The sequence below is a fragment of the Choloepus didactylus genome, chromosome 6, assembly GCF_015220235.1.
Source record: "Choloepus didactylus isolate mChoDid1 chromosome 6, mChoDid1.pri, whole genome shotgun sequence".
In the NCBI taxonomy this organism is placed as follows: Eukaryota; Metazoa; Chordata; class Mammalia; order Pilosa; family Megalonychidae; genus Choloepus; species Choloepus didactylus.
In genome coordinates this window covers 32,537,824-32,555,562 of record NC_051312.1, presented here as the reverse complement: position 1 = coordinate 32,555,562, position 17,739 = coordinate 32,537,824, and the positions used below count along the sequence as shown (strand labels likewise).

The window sequence follows — 17,739 nt, the reverse complement described above, 5'->3', positions numbered from 1 at the left end:
TTCTGAGTCAAATTTTATGTTTAGAATCTTAAACCATACATGCCTGATCTCTAAAGCATTCAAAAACACTCAGTTCCTTGCATGTTTTTTCCAACTAAATGTTCTTCATGATTTTATCAAAATATTTTTATTCAAGAGCTTTAAAAGTTCCTTATATAAGGTATATAAGATATGGTCCCTTGCCTATGAGGAGATATAATCTGGTTGAGGAGATAATGCTTATTGATTAGCAAACAATTATATAACAATACAAGATTTATATAATGGAATTAAATTGTGTGGCCCAGTACTCTGAGAATTGAGAGTAAGGTAAAATAATGGGTACTAGGGTAGTTAAGTAAGGCATCATAATATGGTTAAAAGGGGAAATTTTAGGTCATATATATTTTACTAGTATAAAAATTTAAAGTTAAAACAGGATTGTACAACACAGTGAACCTATTGTAAACAATAGACTATAGTTAATTAGTGCAATTATAAAAATGTTCTTTCATGAATTATAACAAAAGTACCACACTAATGCAAGGTGTTAATAATGTGGGAAAAAAAAGACATCCTAATGTAAACTATGGACTTTAGTTAATAGTACAATTATGATATTCTTTTATCAATTGTAACAAAGATACCACACTAATGGAAAGTGTTAAGAGTGGGGGGCAGACACAGAATATGGGAATGCTGTAATTCTACATGATTTTTCAGTAAATCTTCAACTTCTCTAATTAATAAAAAATTTTTTTAAAAGTATCTGTGCAAGGTTATTATCTACCCCACTGTGAAGAATTATGTGCATTTTTAAAGGAAGAAGTTAAAAAGGAGAAAAATAAAGGATTTCTTCTGAAAAAAAAAAAAGACATCATGGAGGATTTTGTCTTGACTGGGAAAGGTGAGTGGAATTTGAAAAAGTAAAAAGGAAGGGGGACACAGTTTTATGTGACATAAAAGCACTATAGAATTATAGAATAGGGTTTAAGAACACAGACTTTCGGGTAAGGTAGGTCTATATTTGAGGTACCTGCCACTTACTAGTATGTGATCTTGTGCAGATTGCTTAGCCTCATCTATAAAATAGGGATAATTCCATGTTACATAATTGTTAGAAGGAAGAAGTGAGATAATGAATATAGAGTGCTTGAAATTCTTCTAAAATACAATGTCTAATAAATGGTAGCTTCTGTTACTTTTGTTCATTCATTCATTCATTCATTCATTTATGTGTTAGTCTGTTATTAGTCTGGGTTCTATGCACTAGGGATACAGTTGTAAAAAAAAAAAACAAAAATAACTCTTAACCCTCAGGGAACTTCCATTATGAAACTATCTTTATTTCACCTTATTTCTTTTTGTAATAATTTTAGATTTACGAAAACATTGTAAAACTAATTTAGAGGTCCCATATCTTCTTTATACAACTTCCATTAATGTTAACATCTCCTACAGCCATAGTGTATTTATTAAAAGCAGGAACTTAACATTAATACTACATACTGATCCATTGACATTAATAGACTCTTCACTTTCATTTTTTTCAATTTTCTTTTAATTAGAGAAGTTGTAGGTTTACAGAAAAATGTAGAAATACATCGTTCCCATATTCTGCACCCCACCCCCTGCCATTATTAATGCTTTGCATTAGTGTGGTGCCTTTGTTACAATTGATGAAAGAATATTATAATTGTACTATTAGCTATAGTCCAGAGTTTTCATTAGGGTGTGTTTTTTTCCCACATACCACCCTATTATTAATACCTTGCATTAGTGTAGTAATTTTGTTATAATTCATGAAAGAATATTTTTATAATTATACTGTTAACTATAGCCCGTCATTTACAATGGGTTCACTATGAAGTAAAATCCTAATTTTTATTCTAGTAAAATATATATGACCTAAAATCTTCCCTTTTAACCTCATACATATTTATAATTCAGTGCTATTAATTACCCTCACAATGTTGTGCTACCATGCATACCATCCATTTCCAAAACTTTATAATCAACCCAAATAGAAATTCTGTACAATTTAAGCATTAATTCCCCATTCCTACCCCCATTCCAGCCCCTACGTAACCTATATTCTAGGTTCTAACTCTATGAATATGCTTAACCTAATTATTTCATATCAGTGAGATCATACAATATTTGTCCTTTTGTGTCTGAGTTATTTCACTCAACCTAATGACTTCAAGGTTCATCCATACTGTCACATGAATCAGAACTTCATTCCTTTTTAGTGTGAATAATATTCCATTGTATGTATATCCTACATTTTGTTTATCCATTCATTGGTTGAATAGATTGCTTGGGTTGCTTGCATTGCTTGGTATTGCAAATAATGCCACTGTGAACATCGGTGTGCAAATATCTGTTCAAGTCCCGGCTTTCAGTTCTTTTGGATATATACCTAGTAGAGGGATTGCCAGGTCATACGGTAATTCTATAATTAGCTTTCTGTTTTCCACAGTTGTTGTACCATTTTACATCCCCACCAGCAATGAATGAGTGTTCCTATTTCTCCACATTCTCTCCAACACTTGTAATTTCTGTTTTGTTTTTTTTTTTAAATAGCCAGCCATTCTAATGGGTGTGAAATGGTATCTCATTGTGGTTTCAACTTGCATTGTGGTTTCACGAATAGCTAGTGATGTTGAGCATCTTTTCACGTGCTTTTTAGCTATTTGTATATCTTCTTTTTAGAAGTATCTGTTCAAGTCTTTTCACCATTTTTAAATTAGGTTTTTGTCTTTTTATTGTTGAGTTGTAGGATTTCTTGTATATTCTGATATTAAACCCTTATTGAATATATGGTTTCTAAATAATTTCTCCCACTGGGTTGGTTGTCTTTTCACTTTCATGATAAAGTTTTTTGATGTGCAAAAGGTTTTAATTTTGATGAAGTCCCATTTATCTAATTTTTTTTGTTGTTCCTTGTGCTTTGGGTGTAAAGTCTAATACACCATTGCCTACCACAAGGTCTTGAAGATGGTTCCCTACATTTTCTTCTAGGAGTTTTATATTCCTGGTTCTTATATTTAGGTATTTGATCCATTTTGAGTTAATTTTGTACATGGTGTGAGATAGGGGTCCTCCTTCATTCTTTTGCATATGGATATCATGTTTCCCCACCACCATTTTTCTTTCCCAATTGAGTGGACTTGGCAGCCTTGTCAAAAATCAGTTGCCTCCTTCACTCTCGCCACTGTCCAGCAAGCAAGCCTGCAGGGGCAGGCACAACGTGATGGCTGCAGCTGCATGCTGCTGGGGGCACTTTTGGCCACCTCTCTCTCCACTCCATGAATGGACATTTGAAAGTGCTATTGTCAAATGCCTGCAAGCACGGAGACCTCATCAATGCTTTCCTCATTAAATGATGATTATAAATCAGACAACTGCATTGAGCCTCACTCACTATAAGGAATGGTATCCAATAGCCATTGATATGCTGATTGAACATGGGTGAGAAGCATACCAAGAATTTCTTGCTAAAGAATGAATTTCAGAATTTTTAGCTGAGGAAGGAATTAATTTGTTTTTGAAAAATGTCCAGAAAGTTACACAAAGTACAGTATACAGTCCTGACAATTCCTGTGATGATGCCTCATCTTTGGGGACTTACTGGCCCATTGAATCTGATGTGGAAGCTCCAAACCTTGACTTAAGATGGCCATATGTGATGCCTGGACTCTTAGGAGGTACCCATATAGACCTCTTTCACCTGTCAAGAGCACACCTTCTAACAATAAAGGGGACTATTTGGAAGATGATAAAAGAAGCAAGAAAGATCATTGCTTTAGTACTATATTTAGTAATGATGTATTTACAGATGTGCATATTTTCAAAGAAATAGTTGATGTATTAACTTGAGGGATATCTATATACATTCTGCTTGATGCGCCCAATTTTAATCATTTTCTAAATATGACTGAGGAACAGAGTTGTCAAATTCAACGTCTCAGGAATATTTGAGTGCAGACAAGTAAAAGGCCAAGATTACATTTCAAAACCAGGAGCGTATTTCCATGGAAAATTGAAAGAGAAATTTTTGTTAGTTGACTGACAGAAAGTTATATATAGTTCTTACAGCCTCATGTGGTCATTTGAAAAAGCTTACTTCAGCATGGTTCAGATAATCATAGGACAACTGTTTGAGTCCTTTGATGAAGAATTTAGAATTCTATATTGCTAGATCTTGTGCCCCCAGTTCATTTTCTCAGGAAGAATCAGCAAGGGTGAAACATGGCAAAGCACTCTGGAGAATGGTACTTACAAGCATTCAGTTTCTTCATTAGCTTCGGTTTCTAGTCAAAGAAATCTTTTTGGTAGACAAGATAATTTTCATAAACTAGATTCTAGTTACTTCAGAAACAGAGGGATATGTACTTGAAATAAACATGACAAATATAGCATAAGAAATCATAGATGCAAACCTCATTTTGTTCCCAACTTTAATGGTCCAAATAAAATCTGTCAGTATCAATCCAGTCAGATAAATGAAAACTGGAAAGGACATAGTTATGCTGGGGAACAGCCAGAAACAACTCCATATCTGCTGCTTAACAGGGCTCTGAATCGCTACCTGGTAATTGGAAAAGGCCTTCAGATAGTGTGGCATCATCATCATGGGGAGGCTATGCAAAGCACCATACCACACCTGCCCAGAGTTTTGCCAGTCAGCTCACCCAGAGAAAAACAGTTCTTGCGGTCAGGAATTTAAATGCGCAGAGGTCTTTTAATAGGACAGATAATCATATTCGTTTTTTTCAACAGCGAATGCCAACACTTGAACATACCACACAGTCATTCCTATGTAACTGGAGAATTGACTCCTATTTAAATGATCATTCAGAAGCTACACCTGATTCAAATGAATCAGCTCTAGGGTACCAGTTTGAGAGCTATGACGGTTCTGAGAATTTGAAAGCCAAAGCTCTTTAGACTCATTCTCAACTTTGTAAATCTTGTATTTAAACCCAATTTATCTGAGTAGCAAGAAGTTAACAGCTGTGTGTCTGGCTCCTCAAATTCAACTATAACTGGTTCCCAGGAAAGTGACATGCTTAAAGAGATCCCAGATACCCCTACAAGTGTACAGTATTTGACAGACAAACCCTTGCCAGAATCAGTCCCCAAGGTTCTGTTGCAGTCAAAGACACCAATAATGCACACTTTGCAGGTTCCTGATAACCACTCAGCAGTCTTAAACCATACTACAAATGGCCATAGAGAGTCAAACAACTAGTTATATATAATTATGTTTAAATAAGCAGGCAGAAAATCAAGAACCAACAGAATGAGAATCTGCTTAAAAGGTGAAGTCTCCTGATCTTTGATCACACAAAAGTCAATTTAGATCATGGAAATAGTAAGCATTATATATATAGTACACTTCCCAAGAATTGAGTAAGACAATCAGAAAAACCCAAAGAGAATCTACTGAAAAGTTCCAAAAGCATACAGGATGTGATACATAACATGGAAAAGAATGATGATGTTATCACAAGAGACCCCCCCACCTGGCACCATTACTAAGTCAATTTCCATTGCTGTTGTACTTGATGTGAATAAAGAGGAACTCAACAAAGAACTCACTTCAGAGAAGGAAGTTAAAGGTTTTTTTTTAAAAAGGATCCCAGAAGTTAAGTTCATACTTAGCCTTACCCCAGAAAAGAAAACCTATCCAAAAATAAAGCACCTGCCTTTTATACAATTATTGTAGTTCTCATACTTTTGTTTCTGAGCATGAAGAGAATCAAGATATCAGAGCCAAAAGTTAATTCATCTCCTAGAAGAAAGTATTATTCTTCATCAAACTCTCAAGGCAGTATCCACAAGAGTAAGGAAATTAGCTCATCTCAGGGGATAAATTCTCCATCCGAAGAAAATAATAAAGTAATCTTTTCTAGGTCCAGTTAAAAGCAAGTTACTGGAAAGGGCGAGAATGCCTCTGCCCCAAGATTTAACACTAAACAGATCCAATACTGAGACTCAAAGGAGATCAGTGCAGTTGTTGCTCCTGAATGAAAATCAGCTGCTTCTCCAAGACCAAAAGCTGCTGCTGCTTTTTTTTTTTTAAATGCAATTGTATTGAGATATATTCACATAACATACAGTCTTCCAAAGTGTACAATCACTTGTTCATAGTATAATCTGTGCATTCATCACCACAATCAATCTTTGAACATTTTCATTACTCCAAAAAAATAAAATGAAAATGAAAAAGAACATCCCAAACATTCCATCCTCAATGAGCTTCTAAGAGCTCATTCAACTGATAGGTGAGTCTCCAGTTGTTTTGAGCCATTTTCTAAGATTGAGAGCACTATTCAGCCAACAAGCAACATGCCAAATATCGGTATATACCACCCAGAAATAAAACCCAGAACTATGGCAACAGTTATGGCAGGTTGAGCTTAATTACAGCACTGGTGTTTCATCACTCTTATCAGCCCAAAGAAAGCAAGTTTTCAGGATTTATGCAAAAGTGTCAAAACTTCATACTCAAAAATAAGTGCAATACCATAATTTCAAATAGATATTAAAATACAAAGGAGTGTAGTTATAAATATTTGTCCAAAGAACACTGTGGACCAGTTTGCAATGGGCCAGTAGACTTCTGTATGGGCAGAGTTTTGGATATTATATTTAATATATACGTTTATATTTAGAAAACTCTCCCCTTCCCTTTTCTAATATATAAAAGCTTTTAGAAATTTTCTTAGGTTAACATGACAATGCTTAGGAGTTTTGCTTGCAAAATTCTTTGCTCCTTTTTTTCAAGCTGTGCCAAATATGATATGACCACATAGTGTTTTCATAAGAATACCAAGCGGAAAAGGAGAAGTGTTACCCAGACTAGTTCTTTCATGACCATGAGGTCTAGTAGAATTTTTTAAATCTTTCTAAATCTTAATTTGTTGATGATAGGGAGGGCGGGGCAAGATGGCAGACTGGTGAGCTGTATGTTTTAGTTACTCCTCCAGGAAAGTAGGTAAAAAGCCAGGAACTGCGTGGACTGGACACCACAGAGCAATCTGTCTTTGGGCATACTTCATACAACACTCATGAAAACGTGGAACTGCTGAGATCAGCGAAATCTGTAAGTTTTTGCGGCCAGGGGACCCGCGCCCCTCCCTGCCAGGCTCAGTCCCGGGGGAGGAGGGGCTGTCAGCTCCGGGAAGGAGAAGGGAGAATTGCAGTGGCTGCTCTTATCGGAAACTCATTCTACTGATTCAAACTCCAACCATAGATAGACTGAGACCAGACACCAGAGACTCTGAGAGCAGCCAGCCCAGCAGAGAGGAGACAGACATAGAAAAAAAACAACACGAAAAACTCCAAAATAAAAGCAGAGGATTTTTCGAGTTCTGGTGAACACAGAAAGGGGAAGGGCGGAGATCAGGCCTTGAGGCTCATATGCAAATCCCGAAGCAAAGCTGATCTCTCTGCCCTGTGCACCTTTCCTTAATGGCCCTGGTTGCTTTGTCTATTAGCATTTCAATAACCCATTAGATCTCTGAGGAGGGCCGTTTTTTGTTTTTTTTTTTTTTTTTTTTTTTAAATCCTTTTTGCTTTTTCTAAAACAATTACTCTAAGAAGCTCAATACAGAAAGCTTCAAAGAATTGAAATTTGGGCACGTCAAGTCAAGAGCAGAACTAAGAGAGCTCTGAGACAAAAGGCAATATTCCAGTGGCTGAGAAAATTCACTAAACAACACAACTTCCCAAGAAAAGGGGGGTGTCCGCTCACAGCCACCATCCTGGTGGACAGGAAACACTCCTGCCCATCGCCAGCCCCATAGCCCAGAGCTGCCCCAGACAACCCAGTGTGACGGAAGTGCTTCAAATAACAGGCACACACCACAAAACTGGGCGTGGACATTAGCCTTCCCTGCAACCTCAGCTGATTGTCCCAGAGTTGGGAAGGTAGAGCAGTGTGAATTAACAAAGCCCCACTCAGCCATCATTTGAGCAGACTGGGAGCCTCCCTACACAGCCCAGCAGCCCAGAACTGCCCTGGGGGGACGGCACTCACCTGTGACATAGCACAGTCATCCCTCAACAGAGGACCCGGGGTGCACAGCCTGGAAGAGGGGCCCACTTGCAAGTCTCAGGAGCCATACGCCAATACCAAAAACTTGTGGGTCAGTGGCAGAGACAAACTGTGGCAGGACTGAACTGAAGGATTAGACTATTGCAGCAGCTTTAAAACTCTAGGATCATTAGGGAGATTTGATTGTTAGGGCCACCCCCCCTCCCCGACTGCCCAGAAACACGCCCCACATACAGGGCAGGCAACACCAACTACACACGCAAGCTTGGTACACCAATTGGGCCCCACAAGACTCACTCCCCCACTCACCAAAAAGGCTAAGCAGGGGAGATCTGGCTTGTGGAGAACAGGTGGCTCGTGGACGCCACCTGCTGGTTAGTTAGAGAAAGTGTACTCCACGAAGCTCTAGATCTGATAAATTAGAGATAAGGACTTCAACTGGTCTACAAACCCTAAAAGAACCCTATCAAGTTCAGCAAATGCCACGAGGCCAAAAACAACAGAAAATTATAAAGCATATGAAAAAACCAGACGATATGGATAACCCAAGCCCAAGCACCCAAATCAAAAGACCAGAAGAGACACACCACCTAGAGCAGCTACTCAAAGAACTAAAGATGAACAATGAGACCCTAGTACGGGATATGAAGGAAATCAAGAAGACCCTAGAAGAGCATAAAGAAGACATTGCAAGACTAAATAAAAAAATGGATGATCTTATGGAAATTAAAGAAACTGTTGACCAAATTAAAAAGATTCTGGACACTCATAGTACAAGACTAGAGGAAGTTGAACAACGAATCAGTGACCTGGAAGATGACAGAATGGAAAATGAAAGCATAAAAGAAAGAATGGGGAAAAAAATTGAAAAACTCGAAATGGACCTCAGGGATATGATAGATAATATGAAACGTCCGAATATAAGACTCATTAGTGTCCCAGAAGGGGAAGAAAAGGGTAAAGGTCTAGGAAGAGTATTCAAAGAAATTGTTGGGGAAAACTTCCCAAATCTTCTAAACAACATAAATACACAAATCATAAATGCTCAGCGAACTCCAAATAGAATAAATCCAAAAAAACCCACTCCGAGACATATACTGATCACACTGTCAAACATAGAAGAGAAGGAGCAAGTTCTGAAAGCAGCAAGAGAAAAGCAATTCACCACATACAAAGGAAACAGCATAAGACTAAGTAGTGACTACTCAGCAGCCACCATGGTGGCAAGAAGGCAGTGGCACGATATATTTAAAATTCTGAGTGAGAGGAATTTCCAGCCAAGAATACTTTATCCAGCAAAGCTCTCCTTCAAATTTGAGGGAGAGCTTAAATTTTTCACAGACAAAGAAATGCTGAGAGAATTTGCTAACAAGAGACCTGCCCTACTGGAGATACTAAAGGGAGCCCTACAGACAGAGAAACAAAGACAGGACAGAGAGACCTGGAGAAAGGTTCAGTACTAAAGAGATTTGGTATGGGTACAATAAAGGATATTAATAGAGAGAGGGAAAAATATGGCAAACATAATCCAAAGGATAAGATGGCCAATTCAAGAAATGCCTTCACGGTTTTAACGTTGAATGTAAATGGATTAAACTCCCCAATTAAAAGATATAGATTCGCAGAATGGATCAAAAAAAATGAACCATCAATATGTTGCATACAAGAGACTCATCTTAGACACAGGGACACAAAGAAACTGAAAGTGAAAGGATGGAAAAAAATATTTCATGCAAGCTACAGCCAAAAGAAAGCAGGTGTAGCAATATTAATCTCAGATAAAATAGACTTCAAATGCAGGGATGTTTTGAGAGACAAAGAAGGCCACTACAAACTTATAAAAGGGGCAATTCAGCAAGAAGAAATAACAATCGTAAATGTCTATGCACCCAATCAAGGTGCCACAAAATACATGAGAGAAACATTGGCAAAACTAAAGGAAGCAATTGATGTTTCCACAATAATTGTGGGAGACTTCAACACATCACTCTCTCCTATAGATAGATCAACCAGACAGAAGACCAATAAGGAAATTGAAAACCTAAACAATCTGATAAATGAATTAGATTTAACAGACATCTACAGGACATTACATCCCAAATCACCAGGATACACATACTTTTCTAGTGCTCACGGAACTTTCTCCAGAATAGATCATATGCTGGGACATAAAACAAGCCTCAATAAATTTAAAAAGATTGAAATTATTCAAAGCACATTCTCTGACCACAATGGAATACAATTAGAAGTCAATAACCATCAGAGACTTAGAAAATTCACAAATACCTGGAGGTTAAACAACACACTCCTAAACAATCAGTGGGTTAAAGAAGAAATAGCAAGAGAAATTGCTAAATATATAGAGACGAATGAAAATGAGAACACAACATACCAAAACCTATGGGATGCAGCAAAAGCAGTGCTAAGGGGGAAATTTATAGCACTAAACGCATATATTAAAAAGGAAGAAAGAGCCAAAATCAAAGAACTAATGGATCAACTGAAGAAGCTAGAAAATGAACAGCAAACCAATCCTAAACCAAGTACAAGAAAAGAAATAACAAGGATTAAAGCAGAAATAAATGACATAGAGAACAAAAAAACAATAGAAAGGATAAATATCACCAAAAGGTTGGTTCTTTGAGAAGATCAACAAGATTGACAAGCCCCTAGCTAGACTGACAAAATCAAAAAGAGAGAAGACCCATATAAACAAAATAATGAATGAAAAAGGTGACATAACTACAGATCCTGAAGAAATTAAAAAAATTATAAGAGGATATTATGAAGAACTGTATGGCAACAAACTGGATAATGTAGAAGAAATGGACAATTTCCTGGAAACATATGAACAACCTAGACTGACCAGAGAAGAAATAGAAGACCTCAACCAACCCATCACAAGCAAAGAGATCCAATCAGTCATCAAAAATCTTCCCACAAATAAATGCCCAGGGCCAGATGGCTTCACAGGGGAATTCTACCAAACTTTCCAGAAAGAACTGACACCAATCTTACTCAAACTCTTTCAAAACATTGAAAAAAATGGAAGACTATCTAACTCATTTTATGAAGCTAACATCAATCTAATACCAAAACCAGGCAAAGATGCTACAAAAAAGGAAAACTACCGGCCAATCTCCCTAATGAATATAGATGCAAAAATCCTCAACAAAATACTTGCAAATCGAATCCAAAGACACATTAAAAAAATCATACACCATGACCAAGTGGGGTTCATTCCAGGCATGCAAGGATGGTTCAACATAAGAAAAACAATCAATGTATTACAACACATTAAAAACTCGAAAGGGAAAAATCAATTGATCATCTCAATAGATGCTGAAAAAGCATTTGACAAAATCCAACATCCCTTTTTGATAAAAACACTTCAAAAGGTAGGAATTGAAGGAAACTTCCTCAACATGATAAAGAGCATATATGAAAAACCCACAGCCAGCATAGTACTCAATGGTGAGAGACTGAAAGCCTTCCCTCTAAGATCAGGAACAAGACAAGGATGCCCGCTGTCACCACTGTTATTCAACATTGTGCTGGAAGTGCTAGCCAGGGCAATCCGGCAAGACAAAGAAATAAAAGGCATCCAAATTGGAAAAGAAGAAGTAAAACTGTCATTGTTTGCAGATGATATGATCTTATATCTAGAAAACCCTGAGAAATCGACGATACACCTACTAGAGCTAATAAACAAATTTAGCAAAGTAGCAGGATACAAGATTAATGCACATAAGTCAGTAATGTTTCTATATGCTAGAAATGAACAAACTGAAGAGACACTCAAGAAAAAGATACCATTTTCAATAGCAACTAAAAAAATCAAGTACCTAGGAATAAACTTAACCAAAGATGTAAAAGACCTATACAAAGAAAACTACATAACTCTACTAAAAGAAATAGAAGGGGACCTTAAAAGATGGAAAAATATTCCATGTTCATGGATAGGAAGGCTGAATGTCATTAAGATGTCAATTCTACCCAAACTCATCTACAGATTCAATGCAATCCCAATCAAAATTCCAACAACCTACTTTGCAGACTTGGAAAAGCTAGTTATCAAATTTATTTGGAAAGGGAAGATGCCTCGAATTGCTAAAGACACTCTAAAAAAGAAAAACGAAGTGGGAGGACTTACACTCCCTGACTTTGAAGCTTATTATAAAGCCACAGTTGCCAAAACAGCATGGTACTGGCACAAAGATAGACATATAGATCAATGGAATCGAATTGAGAATTCAGAGATAGACCCTCAGATCTATGGCCGACTGATCTTTGATAAGGCCCCCAAAGTCACCGAACTGAGCCATAATGGTCTTTTCAACAAATGGGGCTGGGAGAGTTGGATATCCATATCCAAAAGAATGAAAGAGGACCCCTACCTCACCCCCTACACAAAAATTAACTCAAAATGGACCAAAGATCTCAGTATAAAAGAAAGTACCATAAAACTCCTAGAAGATAATGTAGGAAAACATCTTCAAGACCTTGTATTAGGAGGCCACTTCCTAGACTTTACACCCAAAGCACAAGCAACAAAAGAGAAAATAGATAAATGGGAACTCCTCAAGCTTAGAAGTTTCTGCACCTCAAAGGAATTTCTCAAAAAGGTAAAGAGGCAGCCAACTCAATGGGAAAAAATTTTTGGAAACCATGTATCTGACAAAAGACTGATATCTTGCATATACAAAGAAATCCTACAACTCAATGACAATAGTACAGACAGCCCAATTATAAAATGGGCAAAAGATATGAAAAGACAGTTCTCTGAAGAGGAAATACAAATGGCCAAGAAACACATGAAAAAATGTTCAGCTTCACTAGCTATTAGAGAGATGCAAATTAAGACCACAATGAGATACCATCTAACACCGGTTAGAATGGCTGCCATTAAACAAACAGGAAACTACAAATGCTGGAGGGGATGTGGAGAAATTGGAACTCTTATTCATTGTTGGTGGGACTGTATAATGGTTCAGCCACTCTGGAAGTCAGTCTGGCAGTTCCTTAGAAAACTAGATATAGAGCTACCATTCGATCCAGCGATTGCACTTCTCGGTATATACCCGGAAGATCGGAAAGCAGTGACACGAACAGATATCTGCACGCCAATGTTCATAGCAGCATTATTCACAATTGCCAAGAGATGGAAACAACCCAAATGTCCTTCAACAGATGAGTGGATAAATAAAATGTGGTATATACACACGATGGAATACCACGCGGCAGTAAGAAGGAACGATCTGGTGAAACATATGACAACATGGATGAACCTTGAAGACATAATGCTGAGCGAAATAAGCCAGGCACAAAAAGAGAAATATTATATGCTACCACTAATGTGAACTTTGAAAAATGTAAAACAAATGGTTTATAATGTAGAATGTAGGGGAACTAGCAGTAGAGAGCAATTAAGGAAGGGGGAACAATAATCCAAGAAGAACAGATAAGCTATTTAACGTTCTGGGGATGCCCAGAAATGACTATGGTCTGTTAATTTCTGATGGATGTAGTAGGAACAAGTTCACTGAAATGTTGCTATATTATGTAACTTTCTTGGGGTAAAGTAGGAACATGTTGGAAGTTAAGCAGTTATCTTAGGTTAGTTGTCTTTTTCTTACTCCCTTGTTATGGTCTCTTTGAAATGTTCTTTTATTGTATGTTTGTTTTCTTTTTAACTTTTTTTTTCATACAGTTGACTTAAAAAAGAAGGGAAAGTTAAAAAAAAAAAAAAAGAAAAAAGACAAACAAGGAAAAAAAAAAAAAAGATGTAGTGCCCCCTTGTGGAGCCTGTGGAGAATGCAGGGGTATTTGCCTACCCCACCTTCATGGTTGCTAACATGACCACAGACATAGGGGACTGGTGGTTTGATGGGTTGAGCCCTCTACCATAAGTTTTACCCTTGGGAAGACGGTTGCTGCAAAGGAGAGGCTAGGCCTCCCTGTATTTGTGCCTAAGAGTCTCCTCCTGAATGCCTCTTTGTTGCTCAGATGTGGCCCTCTCTCTCTGGCTAAGCCAACTTGAAAGGTGAAATCACTGCCCTCCCCCCTACGTGGGATCAGACACCCAGGGAAGTGAATCTCGCTGGCAACGTGGAATATGACTCCCGGGGAGGAATGTAGACCCGGCATCGTGGGACGGAGAACATCTTCTTGACCAAAAGGGGGATGTGAAAGGAAATGAAATAAGCTTCAGTGGCAGAGAGATTCCAAAACGAGCCGAGAGATCACTCTGGTGGGCACTCTTACGCACACTTTAGACAACCTTTTTTAGGTTCTAAAGAATTGGGGTAGCTGGTGGTGGATACCTGAAACTATTAAACTACAACCCAGAACCCATGAATCTCGAAGACAGTTGTATAAAAATGTAGCTTATGAGGGGTGACAGTGGGATTGGGAATGCCATAAGGACCAAACTCCACTTTGTCTAGTTTATGGATGGATGTGTAGAAAAGTAGGGGAAGCAAACAAACAGACAAAGGTACCCAGTGTTCTTTTTTACTTCAATTGCTCTTTTTCACTCTAATTATTATTCTTGTTATTTTTGTGTGTGTGCTAATGAAGGTGTCAGGGATTGATTTAGGTGATGAATGTACAACTATGTAATGGTACTGTAAACAATCGAAAGTACGATTTGTTTTGTATGACTGCGTGGTATGTGAATATATCTCAATAAAATGATGATTAAAAAAAAAAAAAGAAAAAAAAATTTGTTGATGATATTAGATCATAAGATACCCTTTACCTTTCATAGAATAATAAAATAAAAGGTCCATATTCATCACAGAGCCTTTAACTTGGCTTTCCTTCATTCACAAATAACAGAATTCAAGAAATGATACATCGTTTTAGAAGATTCAAGTGTTTCTACAACACTTTATATGTATTGTTAAAACCTTCTAGGCTGATATATAGGGCATTATGCAATTGTTTAAAAAATTCATTATTCAGCCAGATATTTTAACTCTGTCATTAAAATAATTGCACTAATATCTATGTCATTAAAATAATTTCTTATCATATATACAATAAATGAAAGGAAACATAGCAGGGAAACATGACAGTAGGAAAAAGAAAACCTAACGTTTATTGAACACTAGCTGTAGACCAGGTAGTGAACTAGATCCTTAAGTCCTAGCTCACTATTTTGTGGGAATCATTGTTCTCATTATTTATAGATGAGAAATGAGATGATAATTGAGACTCAGAGAAGTAATGTCTCAACTCATAACTAATAAGTAATGACTCTAAAATGCCCAAAACATTCTGTCACCTCCAAACTGCATTCAATGCCTACCTTACTGAACCTTTTGAGAGTTAAATGAGAGAAAGTTTATGAAAATATGTAGCCTATTTCCTGACTCAGTAGCAATCAACCAGGAAAGATTAAGTTGATTTTCACCAGACAACAAGGACACACAAGGGCTTAGCTTAATCACAGTAGATGAGATTAGAGAATTAAATTCAGATTAATTTCTGAAGGTAGTCTGGTAGGGCCAGCTTTATTTGCTAGGTGGCCACTTTAATCTCCTTCTCATTTACCTGAAGCAATAAGAGGAAGGAAAAGGAACCAGAAGTGAGTTCTAACTTGCTCCCTGGTTTTCTGTGCTAGAGAAAGAAGTCCATTAGGTCAGGAGGCTAGTTGGGGAAAAGGAGTTCCACATTAAATACATTATCTCATTAAATATTCACAATAATCCTGTGAAATAAGTATGTCTTTTTTGCACATGAGAAAATCAAGTCTCAGGGAAGTAACTTCCAAGAGTTAAAAAATTCTAAATTGTCAGAGCTGGGGTTTGAACACTGTGGGTGGTTTGGAACTGTATGTACTCCAGAATAGCATGTTCTTAAATTTAACCCATTCCTGTGGTTGTGAATCCATTGTAAATAGGAACTTTTGATGAGGTTACTTTAGTTAAGGTGTAGGCCACCTCAATCAGGATGGGTCTTAATCCTATTACTGGAGTCCTTTACAAGATAATGAAATTCAGACAGAGAGAAAGCCACAGGAAGCAAGAAGATGACATGGAACTTGGAAGAAAATGAAGAGACCAGGGTTTGCCACCATGTGCCTTGCTATGTGGTAGAAGAACTAAGGATCATTGGCAGGCAGCCCTGGAACACCACTGTCTTCAGGGAGAAAGTATCACCTTGATTATGTTTTTATTTGGACATCATCCTGGCCTCAAATCTGTGAGCAAATAAATTGTTTAAGCTGAACCATTTCATGGTATTTTCTTGAGCAACCTAGAAAACTAAAACAAACACTAAAGCCTGTATTTTTAACACCATATCACAAAGCACCTTGCTGACTTCTATGTCACTATGCTTTAGGAACCTTCTTTGAATGTGGAAATGTTAAACTTCCCCACTTGGGGAATTCCTGATATTCTTGCAAGCATTAGGGACTCCCAGTTTAATAAATCAAGACCTCAATCTTTGGGCTTACCCTTATGAAACTTATTCCTGCAAAGGAGAAGCTAAGCCTACTTATAATTATGCCCAAGAGTCATCCCCAGAGAACCTCTTTTGTTGCCCAGATGTGGCCTCTCTCTCTCAGCCAACTCTGCAAATAAACTCACTACGCTCCCCTCTATGTGGGACATGACTCCCAAGGGTGTAGGTGGCAACGTGGGACATGACTCCCAGAGATGCTCTTGGCCCTGGCATTGTGGGATTGAGAATGCCTTCTTGACCAAAAGGGGAAAAAGAAATGAAACAAAATAAAGTTTCAGTGTCGTAAGAAATTTCAAATAGAGTCGAGATGTCATTCTGGAGATTATTCTTATACATTATATATATATTCCTTTTTAGTTTCTAGTGTATTAGAATAGCTAAAAGGAAATACCTGAATCTGTTGAACTGTTATCCAGTAGACTTGATTCTTGATGATGACTATATAACTATATAGCTTTTATCGTGTGATTGTGTGATTGCAAAAACCTTGTGAGTGACATTCCCTTTATCCAGTGTATTGGCAGATAAGTAATAAAATAAAGACAAAAAATATATAAATAATAGAGGGGATAAAGTGTATGGCATCTTTTGGGTGTTCCTTTTTTATTTTTTCTTTATTTTGGAGTAATGAAAATATTCTAAAATAGATTGTGGCGATGAATGCACAACTATATAATGATACTGTGAGCCACTGATTGTATACTTTGGATGGATTATATGGTATGTGAATATATCTCAATAAAATTGCATTAAAAAAAAACAAAAACAAAACAAAAACAAAAATAAAATAAAATAAAATAAAGAAACTTCTTTGGAAGTAACCTTTCTCTTTCACTCTGTATTCCTTTACAGATTGGAGAAATATACCAGTAACTGTATAGCAATAGTATTTTATAAGCATGACTATAGAATTTAATAGTTTTGCATCATTTATAAAAGTAGGTTTTAATCTCCCTTTATAACAAAGGAAATTCCCAAATACTACAACATGAAATTAGGAAGTAGAGTGTAATAGACTGGAAATTTTGCACAATTCCTAATAAATTAATAGCATAAAAATAAAACTTTGACAGAGAACAGTCATGATTCACAAGAAAGGTAGCCAAGTATATTTACAGAAAATGTGTTTTTTTAAAAAATAACCTTTGCAATATATACTTCCTTATAATCAGGCAAGGAATTCAGTTGCAATAAGAGAAATATTTCTGATTATTAGTGGG

At 36.9% G+C, this 17,739-nt stretch overlaps 1 protein-coding gene and 1 pseudogene across 2 annotated transcripts in view; both read left to right on the top strand.

Annotated features, from left to right (window-relative positions):
* Window positions 1–17,739, top strand: part of C6H11orf49 (chromosome 6 C11orf49 homolog) — a 320,660-nt gene that overhangs the window by 77,674 nt on the left and 225,247 nt on the right. The window lies entirely within an intron of this gene.
* LOC119536051 lies at window positions 3,209–6,541 on the top strand (annotated as a pseudogene).